Here is a 9,188-nt window from a genome sequence, read left to right on the forward strand (position 1 = left end):
TTTTTAGCTGCAGAGTATAAATATTTACATATAAAAATTATATGACACCACAAGAATTAGCAAATTAAGGATGCTGTGGGAACTAAAAATGTGCATTAGTGCATTAAAACAGAGAACATTGTACTAAGTAATGGAAAAAAAAAAAGCATAAGACATCTTTTAGAAATAGCATTTTATGAGCAGCTTCTGAACTCACAATGCATTTCGTGGAAACTTTAAAATGTATATCAGAAAACCCTATTTTTTTTTCTTCATATAGAACCAAAAAACCCCAAACCAACAAAAACAAAACCCCCCAGCCAACCAATGACAGAACTGCTGAACTATTTTTATGTTAACTACTTCATTTGGTTGTCTACTTAAACATTTTCAAATAAAATAGAAAGTAGCCTTAAGAATTTCTTTCTATGATACTTTCGTTAATTATCACATCATGACAAATAAATGCAGGACTTTATGAAAGCTTCCTACTTCCACTTGCAGGAGGTTTTCCCCTTCAATCTTCATGTAACAACTAGAAGGGTTACAACCATAAAGTTCTCAGAAGATTCAGTCAAAGACGAAACCATACAAAGTCCCTGGTGAGTTTCAAAGCATGCACAATTTGAAGTCTAACAAAATTCAGAGATGTTTTCTACTTCCATTTTCATATATTTCTAGTTCATGAATGCTTGGTTTTGAACTAGAATGTTTTTTACCAACTACAGTTTTTACCTAAGACATCATTTTTAGCAGAACTTTAAGAGAGAAATGTTCTTTCGCATACTACCTAACAGTGTAATTTTGCTAAACTTCTGCAGCTGAAAGAACAGACTGCAGTCTGATTTTCTAACCAAAGTCCTTATTTGTGGAATTTTGCTGTTCCTATGTAACTGGCAGTTTGTACAGACTACAGAGAGACAAATAGTCTGTGCCAAGGATCAAACTCCTATTAAGTCATAAAACACAGGGGTCATGGTAAGACTTAGAGCCAAGCTCTACCATCTCAATTAATGTGGAAAACCCTCCTGTGCTTCCTGGGCAGTATTCCTACATGCTGGCAGAAACTCTCTCTGCCTCCTGATGACTCTATGACAGCTTGCATGTATCACACCATATCTGGGTTCTTCCTCAGCCTGAATTGCATCATTTCAGGCATCTAGAAAATAAATAAGTCACAAAAGCAAGAAATAAACTTATAGACTTAAAAATCCAGAACTGGACCTCACCGATTAGCTTCCCCAGAAGAGATGTTGATTGAAGAGGGTGTACTCATGGTGGTCAAAATGCAGTTTTTAAGGTCTGTAAACTGTGGGGAATTAAGAATCATATATACTTTTACTTGATGAGCATCAAAGATTAGTCTCTTCTATATCATAAAACCATTAAGGCCTCTAGCAGAGACACTAAAATATATATTTTTTTAACCACTCATGAACAGTTATCTAACAGTATTACTACCATGTCACTTGAGTAATAATCACAACAGCAATTTGTCGGCTTTAGAAAACAGAATGTACTGCTAGTCCTCCAAGCCTGAATATTGTAGAGAAATGAATAAATATATATAGCAGAATACCCACTGTCAGAATTTTTGGAACACCAATAAAAAATGTTATGTTTGTGTAGATTGAGATACATTCTCCAGACTGCAAGCTCTTCTTCTCTTCAAATCAATTCTAAGGGAGATAAATTATAGTACTGTGATTTTTTTAAGTAGATCAAATAGACAAGGTTGCCTGTCTAATAGAACAATTGCTATGTTAAAGGCTGATAAGTCTTTCACAAATTGCACAGAACTTTTGCATTAAGATGTAGCCCTGAGAACTAAGAAATTAGATTTTTTGTAACACTAGTCTTTTTATTATTGCAGCTCACACCAAAGTCTCATAATGAACAGAAAAAAACAAACCCCCCCCCAAAAAAAAACAAAAACACAAAACACCAAAACCATCACAACTGTAGTTTCATAACAGAATTGAAATGCTTTCTGTCACATCCGCATCATTCTGAAGTTTTAAAAATTCTTTAAATTACTCTGAAGTCAAATAGAGGAAAAGAAAACTAAAGCTGGATAGCGTCACCTGGGAATGCTAAAGATTTTGAGTACGCAATATTCCTCTGTTAAAATAGGTATCAACAGCTTACTAGCAGACAAAAGGATAAATTCAAAAAGCATGCTATTTCACCTAGGAAAAAAAAATTCGAGTGCCATGGAGCAGCTTGTGGGAGTTCCATAATTAAACAAAACAGCAGAGGAAATTTTTGCTTGGGGAGTTATTTGCTTGGTTCCATGTTTCTTTAAAAGCTTGTGTCAGTTTTTTCTTACAAACTTCTGAATATGTGCTGAATACTTCAGAACAGGCTACTGATTTAGAATGGACATGACGAAGAAATTCTCCCCATTGAGGGTGGTGAGGCCCTGGCATAGGTTGTTCAGAGCAGCTGTGGCTGTCCCATCCCTGGAAGTGTCCAAGATCAGCCTGGACAGGGCTTGGAGAAGCAAACGGGGAGAGCAGAAGGTGCCCCTGCCCATGGCAGGAGCTGAACTGAAACATTTGAAGGTCCCACGACATTTGAAGGTGACAGACACCAGTCAAGAATAAATCCAAAAGTGATCTTAAAAAATCGACCCGCACTAACTTAAAGCAGGCAAAGCCTGGAGCAAGTAACAAATCGGCAGTGGAACTACAGAGCTCACCGGACAGTCTGCCGCCGGTAGCTGGAGCGGTGGCGATGCTGCTCCTCCTCCAGCACGATGAGCTGGGACGGTCGGAAGGCAGCGGCTCCGGCACCGCAGGAACTGCAGTGCTGGGACCAGCAGGGACAAACGCGGAGCCAGAGCCGGGAATTCCACGGTTGTCACGGACGCGCACAGTGATGCCACAATGCCCCGAACCGAGCGCGGTGCTCCCGCTGCTCACTCCGCCCTCCCAGACATGTTTTAAGGCTTAAGGGCTCCCGACGGTAAAATAAAAGTGCAGGACATTGAAAGGACCGACATTCAAGAAAGCCTGACTCAGATGTGCAAGCTCTCAGGACAGAGCACTCTTTGGCCAGAGAGAGGAACAAACAGCCAGAAAGTTTTGAATGTCTGTGCGTAGAATTCAAAGCAGGGCGCTCTCTGGACCAAAGGAGCACATTCCCCTCGATGAGGATGGAGTTGGGGTTAGGAAAGTTTCTCGTGAAACCTCTTGAACCGAGAGACTTCGAGGCCCTGGCGTGTATGTCAAACAACAGCTGAATAAACCCCACCCTACAAGATCCTGGAAAAGCACTTTCTTCTTCTCTGAGCACTGCTCTACTTTCTGTAGCTCTGTTTGTAAAGTTCCTGTTAAATTCTCTTTGTCTGCACACTTAACATGCAGATGATTTAACTCTTTGTTGGCACCAGCCACGTGTCCTGAGCTTCTTTCAGGTTTTGTCTGACAGCACATATCCATCAGGATATTTGGGATATATACCTAAGACTGAAGGTTTTAATTGCAAGAGATAAAAACTCCATAGCATTTCACACTGTCTGGCATAAGTCTCAAAACTTCATTTCTTGTTTGTGACCTGCTCTCTGTAAATGGCTTTCAGCTGTGGTTTTGCTAATTCTGTGCCATGTAGTTATTTAAAATATATTGTGCCAAACGAAATAAGGGGGGGATGAAGGGTGTATTGTGTGTTGTTTAATTTTTTATTATTATTTCTGAGAGGTTTTAATGCAGAAGGTGTGATTTTAAAGCAAATAAAATCATAAAGTAGAGAGTAAGACAACAACTAACTCCATGAATAAATCACAGAAAAGTGAGGTTTAAGTTTGGATATCTGAAATAACGATTGAGTTATAAAATGCAGACTCTCACAGTTGTCTTCTCTATCCTTTTGTGGGGAAGTTGTCAGGTTTAGTCCTAGCCAGATGTTCTCTATGGGTCTTCTTTCAGAGTTTCATGTAAGTCTTGCTGTGATCTGCTTCTTCACTGGGGTGCAGCTCTAGTTTTTTGTTTGACTACTGTGTTGTTGCTCCTGTTCATTCCAAAGTGATTGTGCCTGCTGCTTCCAACATATGCATTATTTAATCCTCCTACACTGTCAAACCTCTCAAGGGTGACGAATTTTTGCTGAAGCATGTTTAATTGCTCTCACAGGCTCTGGCCTTTGTCAGCTTCTTTTTTGCATCTTACTGAAATTCCATATGAATTGTGCAAGTTGTAGGTGTGGTGAGTGGTGTTCCGTGAAGCCTTCCTGTAAATTCAAGTATTAGGTTCTGCAAGGATGCTTTGTTTTTCATACTGGACAGTCTATCACACAATCCATGCTCCAAACAAGGAGTCTTTCTCTAGATCAGTGGTGCACTTTTTGTGGACTGCTGGAATTGTCTCCATTGTTACATTCAGCTTGTTCATAATTTCTGAAAAGGAGTTTCTGGCTGCACCTACTTGTAAGTGTCCACAAAGCCAGGACTTTGGTTTGTTGAACACATTCTGCAGTTCAGTCATGGAACAGGTTATTGCAGCATGGATGTTAACTAGGAAGCCAGCTGAGTGCTTCAAAGTAGTCAATTTCTTCCTCTTCAAAAACTGGCAGCTTATGCCTGTGTTTGCACTCTTCTACAAACACTCGAAATCCAGCATCTCCTTTTAAGCCCCTTGTCCCAGTCAAAAGGGAAAAAGAAGACTGAGTTTAAACTTTAAGCCTTTTAGCTGCCAAAACTGCAATCACAGCTCCTCACAACACATAAACCAGGCCTTTGGTTCTTCTTTTCCTCAGCCTTGCTTCATCTTGATTGTTTTCCTTGTCAGCAGGGAGAGCAATATTTAGGCTCCTGATTTTCTGTTTCATGGATTTGTGGATGTTGACCTGGTCCTGGAGAGAGTCTCTTTGGGAAGACATAAGCACACAGCTGGCAGTAGAGGGAACACAGCCATACCACACTCCTTTTTGCCTGCACCTATTCATTGCATTCTCTAAGTCATTTTTTAAATTGCCTGCTAATGTTCTGGAGAACACCCCAGGTTCATAAGTAAGAAGAATTATGAAGCTTTTCTATACCGGGAGAGAAGGGAAGAATGCCACTATTAAGTACAGGTGCAAATAAGGAAGAATAAAATAAAGAGCAACTGCACAGCCACAATATGGGAGATTTTGTTTCCACAATAAGACCCAGCTACTCAAGATTTGGAAATCAGCACATCTGTTTGTGGCAGCTCACCATCATTCCATAGCCTGGTAATCATGTGTCCTATCACACTGAGTATATCCTTCAGAAGAAAAATATGCCAGAAAAAATAATCTTCCACAGGCCACTCTGAATTCTGCAGGAATAAAAATGATTTGTTTTTTTTTCTGAGCCAGTTAGCTCGTGGGAAGAGAAATCATCATGAGAGTATGATAGTTATAAATTGGACAAATTAGGACTGATGCTAGGAAGCTGGGTTTTGAAGTGTTCAGCAGTTTACTCTCCATTCATCAGCACCTGAGGCATGGACTGTGCAAAATTAGAGACAGGAGGAGAACTGGACAGTTCTCAGGTTGGAGATTTCAGGGTTGTTACACCAAGCAGAAAATGATGGAGAGGTTTTAGCCTTAAACTTTACTTCTGAGAGCAAAACCACTTCCTTAATAGCCCCATTTTTTTTTCCATTGCTTTTGGGATTAAACCTCTGTTGCAGCCAAGGATTTTAGAGACATTTAACCCTGACTTCAATCTCCCTAGTGCATGAGCTGGATGAGCACAATATCTCCTGCTCGTTTTGCACTCATTTTCCCCCTTGCACTTGTTTTTTCCCTTCTTCCCTCCAGAACTGTGGAGTTGTGGGTGTGTGATCCATTTTCTTATTGGATGAGTGCTGATTTCCAATGCCAGTTTGAGGTTTTTCGTTGTCATCTGTAGCTCTGACTTTTCTGATTTGCTCTCTTCTCCAGCCACGGATCCTGCTGGGTAAGAAATACCAACCCTCAAGTCTGACCAGAGAGTGGGGCCCAGTTTTGAATGAAGAATATCAGGTCAGCTTCACTCTATTGTCCTGCTGAAAGCTGTGCAAGGGAGAGGTTATTGGTGGACTCAGACGGTTGGTAATGACAGTGAATGGGGATTGACCCAGGCAGAACCACGGTCAAGAATTTCCTGGGGTTTGTTGAAGACATTGCAATAATTCTACCGTTCTCCAGTTCCTATAAATTGTGGCAAGAAGTTCAATGTCCTTCCTGCAGCCCTGGCACAAACAACTCCCAGTGTGTTTAGAGGCCTGGAGACCAAATGAGTCATCAGAATGATCTTGCCCATCTTTGCAAGGGATCATCAGTTCAGGAAAGTTTTTCCATTATTTTTCTGCTCAGGGAGAGGGCAGCAGTTCTGATGTCATTCCAGTGTCAGCTGAGGAGAGGCAAAAGTTATCCTCTTGCTGCAGAGGAAGATTGCAGCTGCAGTGTTTCACTGGGCTGTACTCCACGTAATCTCAGTCCCTGTGTCACCTGCAAGGCTCAGTCCTGGCAGTTCCAGGCAAATTTGCTCTGAGGGATTCTCCAATGGTCCCAGGCCTTGCAGGTGGGCTTTGAGCCCCCTATCCCAGCCTTTGGAATCAGTTTGGAGAGGGGATGTGCCTCTAGCCAGCACACTGAACCTTGGCCCTGCTGGGTTTTGGGATCACAATGCACCAGCTCCAGTCATCTCTACCTTGAATGTCGGCATTTTAGTAGCATTTACCAATTATCACCGAGTTTACACTTTCGAATGATGAGGAAGATTCTTACATGTCTTGTTCTTGTTTGAGTGATGTATTGTGAGCATTTGATCTCAAACAAAGCTAAAATTGTAAAACATGTCAATAAAAACAATATGTTGTCTCCAGTCTTGTGCTCAACTACAAGTGTTTTTTTCCTTCAGTACCTGCCTTTCTTCTTTTGACAGGCTGCCAAGTGGTGGAGTCACTGTTCCTGGAGGGATTTAAAAGCTGTGTAAACATGGTGATCTTGGACATGCTTTAGTGGTGGGCTTGACAGTGCTGGTTTGACAGTTTGAGTCAAAGATCTTAGGGGGCTTTTCCAACCTCAATGATCCCTTGAGTCTGTGATTATACATTGCCCAGTAAAACATAATGGATTATATCCATTTTACTATTTTGTGGAGGGAGTTCCGTTTAGAAATGAGCAAGCAGAGGCCAAGTGAAAATCTATTTAGCTGGAGGGAGACTCGTTTGCCATAGAGAAATATGAAAGGAATAAATCATGGCATTGATGAACCTACAGAAGCTGAGTGGAACACTTCATGCAGATAATGATGAGGTGGCAGCAATCCTCATTTCAAGGTCCTGCTTTAATTAGAAATTAAACATATGGCATAGACTAGCTGAAGAAAATGGAGGAAATTGCTTTTCCTGCAAGAGAGAAATTCCTTCCAAAGGTCCCAAGGCAATATGAAAATTACACAACAGCTTTCCAGCTCTTCACAGTGATAATGTTTTTTTCCTCCATTTAACTGATGGCAAAAGCAAGACTACTATTTTAACTTGTATGCTGCAATTGTAGCATACAAATTGCATATTGTAACAAATAGATAGGATGATTTGCTAAGTAGAAAGAACAAGTGGTTTTCATGCAGATAATACATTATTATTGACAATTTGATGTTTTTATCAAGTAATGGTAATCAACCTTTACTTGCTTGATAAATTCCTAGCCCAGGGTGTTGATTTTATCAAAATTACCTTAGCAGTTAAAGGTGTAATTTTCTGCTTGTAAAATGAAGGATTTCTCAGCAATTCGTAATTGTCCAATTATTTGGTATAATTTTTTAATGTTTTAGCATGTTCCATGAGTTTCAAGGCAGCTTGAGTGCTCTTCATGGTGTGTCAGCATGCTGAATAGGAAGGCACCTGTCAGTGTTTTTATTATACACAGTCTTCTTGCTAACTAGGAAAATAAGACCTGAGGGTGTTTTTTATTGCTCACAGTGACAAACACATCACATTTTCTCACACTAGAACACAAAACAAATCCCCTTCCACTTTAAAAACTATGTTATTTATATATATATTAGTGCCTACCAGGACACAAAATTATCCCAGTTCAAAGAGTTCTGTGTCATTAAATGGGGACAGCTGCAATCAAAAATGTGATGATTCTGGGTTCAGTATTAAATCTGGTACCACTGATGCCCTGCGTATGTGTCTATCCAGAAATGAAGACTCTGCTCACAGAGATTGCAGTCGTTGGGGAGGCTGGTGCTTCCCCAGGGCAGGAGGAAGAATTTGCTGACAGCATAGGCACTCCCATCAGATGAGTTGCTTGCAAATTCAGCAGCAGCAGGATGAGAAAGGAACTGGCTTGCTGCAGCCAAATGAAGTGCACAAGGCAACAAGTAACATCAGCAGCTCCAGGAAACCCTTCAGCCAAACCTGAGTTGTGAGCTGCAAAGAGAAAACTTTTCTTAATTTACCTCTATTTACTAGCTTCCTATGCTTAGCAGCCACTTTCCAGTCTGGCTTTCTCCATTTCCACCCCAGCTTTTCTTGCACTGTTACCTGAAACAACAAGGAACACATCCAAGGGTTTGCAACTGAACAGGATAAAAACCAAACAGCTGTGTGAAATCCATGTTTTCCTCTGCTCCCATGCTTCCTTGAACATATTACTCCTGTTGTGCTTAAGAAACAGTACCCTGTACCTGATAATTGCAGCAGATGAACTTGGTCAGTGAAAAGGCTGTCTGGGTCTGAGAAGAGAAGTGAAACACAGATTACATGCAGTGTTTTGTACCTCCAGGAACTCAGAAGGCCAAAATGCCCTGAACAATGAACAACAAGTGTTGCCTGGCAATATTACGGATGTTTTTATTCTGAAAGAATACAAGCCTAAGATAGCACTAGAAGGCACAGCTGCAGGAAAGCAAACCAAATCAGATTTGGACTGCTGTGAAACACTATACACTGATGGAATTCCTCTCTGGTAATTTAATGTGAATCAGGCTCAGAAGGAACATTCTCATTTCCAAGTTGGCTGAAGGACCAGATCAAAATGATAGGTGACAATATAGCAAACTGGGGAGTGTTTGTATAATACGATGGCACAGGGATAGACATCAGGAATTGTTCTATTTAACACCTTCATTAATGATTCAGAAGAAGAAACAAGCAGAGAGTAATGGGATTTGATACTTGGGAGGATTACTTAGAACTAGTCAGAGCTACAAATTAATGCAAAGCAACAGACACCAGAATCACAGG

At 40.7% G+C, this 9,188-nt stretch overlaps 1 long non-coding RNA gene across 1 annotated transcript; it reads left to right on the forward strand.

Moving 5' to 3' along the window:
* The first annotated feature begins 424 nt into the window (after nucleotides 1-424).
* LOC130265613 (uncharacterized) lies at nucleotides 425-6,814 on the forward strand. Its single transcript, XR_008842636.1, has 2 exons — nucleotides 425-581; nucleotides 5,890-6,814. It is a non-coding gene; the product is annotated as an uncharacterized LOC130265613 (long non-coding RNA).
* Nucleotides 6,815-9,188: the final 2,374 nt, after the last annotated feature.

The sequence above is a fragment of the Oenanthe melanoleuca genome, chromosome Z (assembly GCF_029582105.1).
Source record: "Oenanthe melanoleuca isolate GR-GAL-2019-014 chromosome Z, OMel1.0, whole genome shotgun sequence".
Taxonomy (NCBI): Eukaryota; Metazoa; Chordata; class Aves; order Passeriformes; family Muscicapidae; genus Oenanthe; species Oenanthe melanoleuca.